This window comes from Rhamphochromis longiceps, linkage group LG23 (genome assembly GCF_057381845.1).
Source record: "Rhamphochromis longiceps isolate RC_006_pf linkage group LG23, R_longiceps_female_GT1.1, whole genome shotgun sequence".
NCBI classification, from domain to species: Eukaryota; Metazoa; Chordata; class Actinopteri; order Cichliformes; family Cichlidae; genus Rhamphochromis; species Rhamphochromis longiceps.
In genome coordinates, this window is record NC_140578.1 from 24,377,258 (window position 1) to 24,383,938 (window position 6,681).

At 40.6% G+C, this 6,681-nt stretch overlaps 1 pseudogene; it reads right to left on the reverse strand.

Moving 5' to 3' along the window:
* Positions 1-372: 372 nt before the first annotated feature.
* LOC146642011 (leucine-rich repeat-containing protein 3 pseudogene) lies at positions 373-1,526 on the reverse strand (annotated as a pseudogene).
* Positions 1,527-6,681: the final 5,155 nt, after the last annotated feature.

Sequence of the window (6,681 nt, forward strand, 5' to 3'; positions counted from 1 at the left end):
TGTTTTTGTGGCAGGAATTTATCATATTTCTTCTTCCAAAAGTTACAAACTCATCAACATTTGAAGCAAAACGAGGGCTCAAGTGTGAAATGTAATTCTGGGCTGCCAAGCCACCTTAAATTGACAGTGCAGGGGTGTCACAGGGGTTCCTACAGCCATCAAATCCTCTCTACAACACCTATATCCTTTATGCATTGCATCATTAAGCATACATCATCTTAACATTAGGAGGGAAACATATATCAGTTTTAACAGAGATTAACAGCTACTACAGCTAATTTCTCTGCTGTTGCCCCTAAAGGTCCCCCTGCTTCTTCTTTTTTTTTAAATGCATTAAACAAAATCAAACTTGGATATTTTTCTGTGAAGCCATGGGAATTATTTGTCGAGGAGCTCATTTCTGTTTCACACTCAAGTGGCTCTCAGGTTCTCCTCAGCTGGTAGCTGAACTTCTATAACTTGGTGTGATATGCAAACTTTTGAGGTGTGTTAAATACACTGGAGTGAGAAATAAGGATCTGACATCTTTTGTTATTAAAGAAGTAAAATATCTGAGTCTGAGCTGTGTCTTTCTTTTTGTTTAAAGCCTGCACTTGATGATGACAGCAACATTTTAAAACCTCCTCCTTAAATCTTTGTGCCTTCACGCCTGTCACTTCTCAGTATTGCTCGCTGTAAACATATTCATCGCCTCTCTGTCATTTGTATTCATCGCTGCACTTTGATCCATATTCATCCTAAAACACGCTGCTCACTGTGTCGTAGTCCTTGCTCATGTGAGAAGTGCTGGGCAGTGATTTGAGGTACTCCATGTGCCTTCTGGCGTCCTCCTGATTGTGTTTGATGTAGTAAATGATGTAAGCTGTCACCATGGAGAACCAGCAGAACATGGCCACAAACATGGCTACGTCAGTCGTCTTGTGGTGGAAGTTGCAAAAGTTGATCCCCGAGTCCAGGACCTGGATCACCGGCTGTCCCACGTACTCCTCCTGCTCTGACGTGAAACAGCTGACCTCGTTCACCGTCTCAGGGTCGAGCCTCAGCTCCCTCAGTGTCTCCTGCAGTGAGCACTCGCAGTGCCAGGGGTTCTGGGAGAGGCGGATTCGGGCGTGCAGCTTGGTGAAGGTGTCCCTGGGGAGGCCGCTCAGATGGTTGTTTGAAAGATCCAAGGTCCGCAGGGCTTCGGAAACCCCCTGAAAGGCATCGACCTCCACGCTCTCCAAGACGTTGTGAGATAGATCCAGCTCCCTGAGGTGGTGAAGGTCAGCGAAGGCTCCTTTTGGGACGTGTCGGATCTGGTTCGACGAGAGCAGGAGAACCACAGTGTCCTTGGGTAAGTTCGGCGGGATGCTTTCCAGGTTGCGCGAAGTGCACTGCACCACCATGCCGTTCCTCTCTGTGCAGTGGCAGAGCTTAGGGCAGGCATAGGCGGTCATCATCAAAGAGAAGAGAAGTGTTCCCACAAAGAAAAGAGAACTAAAAGAAGAAGGGTTTATGGATGACCTGCACCTTTGAGAGGCCCCCATTAGCCAGCGTTAGGACTGAAATCAGTGCTGCTGGTATGAGGGTGTGTTGCTTTAGAGGCATGAAATACATTCAAGCAAAGGATGTGGCTACAGTTTCATTCTCAACATTCACTTGAACATCGTTTATTCTGACAGTTAACTGATCCATCTCAAAAGAAGGCAAACGTTTGAAAGTTTGCATACTTGCTAAATGAAATTTCACAGTGAGGTATGGATGATGTAACCCAGAGACAGTACACGGTGGGAAATGTAGTCCATGGTGGGAGGGACACCTCTTCTCCGCCCGGCTGCAAGAAACCTGTGAGAAAAAAAAGATGACAGTGAAACAAAGGGTGAAAAAGATATCGCGGCCCCTTCATCTCACAGCCTCTTTCCAGGAAAAGTAAATAAATAAATAAAATCCTCCCCCTCTTCTCCGACTCCTTCCTCCTTGGAGGGGGAAGTTGGTAAAGTTCAAGATTATCATAATAATACAAGGTTTTCTATAGCATGGGTCCCTCAACTCAAAATCTGTCCCCGCGAGAAAACGACAAGTCATTAAACAAGGTGTGGGCTCATCAATATGCATCAGATGAACTTTGAAAAACAGTGATTTGTGATTAAATAAGAAGTTGCCTGTAGTCTATGCAAAAACTCAAAATCTTACCAAGTATATTTGTCTTATTTCTAGTCAAAATTATCTCATTACACTTAAAATAAGACACAATCAGCTACAGGGCAACATTTCAGTAAGCTAAAGGAACTTGTTTCAAGACAGTGAATCTTGAAACTAGAGAAAAACTAGAGATTTTTCACTTGTTCCATTGGCAGATTTTTTCACTTAATACAAGATATTTTAGCTTAAAATAAGTGAAAAAATCTGCCAATGCAATGACTGTTGCCCTGTAGCTGATTGTGTCTTATTTTAAGTGTAATGAGATAATTTTGACTAGAAATAAGACAAATATACTTGGTAAGATTTTGAGTTTTTGCAGTGATAAGGTTAGCAGTGATGTATGTGAGAGCATCGAAGGTCGGGATGCAAATTAAAACCCTCTACAGGATGCACTGTATTCAGGCCGATGACAAGGTGCAGACTGAGTGATAAGCAGCTTTTTGATCAAGACTGTGAGTCTCAAACAAGCTGCTGTGTAATGGCTTCTGAATGATGTTCATACGATAAGCTAATGTTTCAGAAACTGCGGTGCCCTTTTGGAAATTACAGGGATATTAACGTGGGTGTAGCAGAGATAAGGATGCAGGAAATAAAAAAGGATATTACAGGTGTAGATGTTATTAAATGGGGGCATAATTCGGAGATAAACTCTCATAAATTTCAGCTAATTGAGTTTAAATTTCCTTTAAAGCATCTACCTTCTATTTTTGTTCTTTATTTGATATTTTACACGATAAAGTAGATTCTAAATGGCAAACTTAATTAATTTGTTAATGTTAATGTTAATGTAAAAAGTATCTGATTAACTGATATATTAATTAACAATTACAACAATAAATGCCCAGCTCCCCTTAGGAATACCATAGAAACACTTTTGCATACATTATTATTCCTATTCATGATAAAGTAATCTTATACTGATCAATACAGGCAGAAATTTTTTTTTTCTATTTTGGTCTCATTTGGCTTAACTATTTTAAACTAAATTTGGAGTTGGTAACTTACCTGACAGCTTCACTCTGTCCTGCTGGATTTTAAACGGACCGGAGAAACATCCAGGAGTAAATCACCGCCTCATCCTCTGCAAACAAACAGACGTCTCCGCTCAGAATCTAGCTGAGAAAAAGCAGCAGCTTAAAGAGTCCAGCTGTTTAGTCAGGATCTCCTGTCTGTGTATTTGCAGCAGCAGCAGCAGCGGTGAGTCTCTCTCTCTCTCTCTCTTGCTCTCTCTCTCTGTCTGTGTGTGTGTGTGTGTGTGTGTGTGTGTGTGTGTGTGTGTGTGTGTGTGTGTGTGTGTGTGTGTGTGTGTGTGTGTGTGCAGAGATGGAGGCTGACATTTTTTAAATATGGAAGAAAAAAATCTGTCTAATCTTTATGTAGAAATTTTGAGGGGTCCCGCCCACAGTGATAGAAAAATGTGTTTTCTTGTTTTCTTCCAACTCAAAGGGATTAGAAAATAAATTAATTCAGAATATATACAGTTGTGGTCAAAAGTTTACATACACTTGTAAAGCATATAATATAATGGCTCTACCGAGTGTCCCGTTATTTCTAAAACTCTCATTTTTCTCTAATAGAGTGATTGGAACAAATCCTTCTTTGTCACAAAAAACATTCATGAAGTTTGGTTCTTTAATGACTTTATTATGGGTTAACAGAAAAAAGTGATCACATCTGCTGGGTCAGAAATATACATACAGCAGTGCTAATATTTGGTTACATGTCCCTTAGCCATTTTCACTTCAATTAGGCGCGTTTGGTAGCCATCCACAAGCTTCTGGCAAGCTTCTGGTTGAATCTTTGACCACTCCTCTTGACAGAATTGTTGCAGTTCAGTTAAATTTGATGGCTTTCTGACATGGACTTGTTTCTTCAGCATTGTCCACATGTTTTCAATGGGGTTTAAGTCAGGACTTTGGGAAGGCCATTCTAAAACCTTTATTCTAGCCTGATTTAGCTATTCCTTTACCACTTTTGATGTGTGTTTGGGGTCATTGTCCTGTTGGAACACCCAACTGCGCCCAAGACCCAACCTGTGTGCTGATGACTTTAGGTTATGTTGAAGAATGTGAAGGTAATCCTCCTTCTTCATTATCCCATTTACTCTCTGTAAAGCACCAGTTCCATTGGCAGCAAAACAGCCCCACAGCATAATACTCCCACCACCATGCTTGATTGTAGGCATGGTGTTCTTGGGGTTAAAGGCCTCACCTTTTCTCCTCCAAACATATTGCTGGGCATTGTGGCCAAAAAGCTCGATTTTTGTTTCGTCTGACCACAGAATTTTCCTCCAGAAGGTCTTATCTTTGTCCATGTGATCAGCAGCAAACTTCAGTCGAGCCTTAAGGTGCCGCTTTTGGAGCAAGGGCTTCCTTCTTGCACGGCAGCCTCTCAGTCCATGGAGATGCAAAACACGTTTAACTGTGGACAATGACACCTGTGTTCCAGCAGCTTCAAATTCTTGGCAGATCTGCTTTTTGGTGATTCTTGGTTGACTCTTCACCCTCCTGACCAATTTTCTCTCAGCAGCAGGTGATAGCTTGCATTTTCTTCCTGATCTTGGCAGTGACGAAACAGTGCCATGCACTTTATACTTACAAACAAATGTTTGCACTGTTGCTCTTGGGACATGCAGCTGCTTTGAAATGGCTCCAAGTGACTTTCCTGACTTGTTCAAGTCAATAATTCGCTTTTTCAGATCCATCCTTTGACTTTCCCATTGTAGCGTTTGTGGGCGTTTGTATCCAATGAGCCCTATTTAACTGGCCTAAGAGAAGTCACCAGCTGTCGTCACTCATAATCGCTCACAAGCAGTTAAGAGGCCATGCTATGAAGCTCAGTTCACTGACAACTTTCTAAGTCACCAAAATTGCTAATTCATGTTGCCGTATGATTATTTTTGACCCAGAAAATGTGATCACCTTTTTCTGTTAACCCATAATAAAGTCATTAAAGAACCAAACTTCATGAATGTTTTTTGTGACAAAGAAGTATTTGTTCCAATCACTCTATCAGAGAAAAATCTGACTTTTAGAAATAACGGGACGCTCGGTAGAGCCATTATATTATATTCTTTACAAGTGTATGTAAACTTTTGACCACAACTGTATGTATATATATATATATATATATATATATATATATATATATATATATATATATATATATATATATATATATATATATATATATATATATATATATATTAGGGGTGTGCAACGATACACAAAATTCACGGTTCGGTTCGGTTCGATACTTTGGTGTTACGGTTCGATATTTTTTCGATACAAAAAAAATGTTCATGCCTTTTTAATTTGTCATTTATTAAAATTATAAATATATATTTTAACTCAAAAGTACAGTTTTTAAATTTAACCCTAACCCTTGTGCGTGTTTTTTATTTTGACAGCGAATGCGCACCTGCGGACCACTTATGTGCAGCCCTGGTTATTTAGCTCATCATATTGCAGCCACAGAAATTATTTTGTCCATGAAACCATAAAGCTGCACTTTCTTTTTGCCTTATAGTCTGATTTGTCATAACTTTTCCGTTTTGTGGTAAGCTTTTCTTTGGCTGTCACTTCTTCACCCTGACCTGTCTTATTTGGCTCAGCAAAACTGAAATGCTTTTACACATGCACTCACATAAGCTCAGCGATTCTCTGCGCGATCAACCTCTCACATGTTTAAGCTTGCTGCGGGAGATTTCACTTGTCATGTTTGCATAGTAAGCTAACGATTAATAAGACAATGTCAGAGGAATTGGTGCACAAATTATCATCACTCACAGATCAGTGCTGTCGCTCTCTATACACAGTTCACATGATTGCAAAGTGAAAGCAAAAAAACAAGCGCAAATTCAAACGTGATTTCAATATGTCACATATTGACAGTGGCTCACCGATGCCAATGACATAATTACCCAGCTACATTTCTGAAAGAATGCAAAAGCATTGACATATATTTTTCCTTCCTACAATAGCCCGACGGGCAGGGAAGAGGTAGATTTTGGTAGCCCGACTGAAAAAAATCGCTAGCCCCAGGACGTCAGGCTAGCGATATTGCAAGCCCTGTATCTGATTGAGGAATCACTCATCTTTGGAAAAGAGAGTTTATTACAGAGAAATGTCTCTTTCCAAAATAAAAGCTATACTATCCGCTTCTTCTGGGCTATATTCTCAGCAGCATAAGGAGAATCATGTGCTAACAGCTGTCTAAATGACTCGGCTAAAGTTAGTAGCATGCTTGTTGTTTTTGTCTTTGCACTAGGATGATGTCGGCGTAAATGTGCAGTCATATTTGTTGTGTTCCCACTAGTGCTTTCAGGTTAATCTCGTTGAAATGACCTTAACGCCACAACACGGCAAATCTCCGTTAACGAGCTACCGCCGATCGCCCCGTGCATGGGACTAGACGGCCAACACGTTAACGAGCTAACTGCGCTAACACACTAGTTCCCACCCATGTAATTGAGCATTGCACGGCACATCCAACATACTG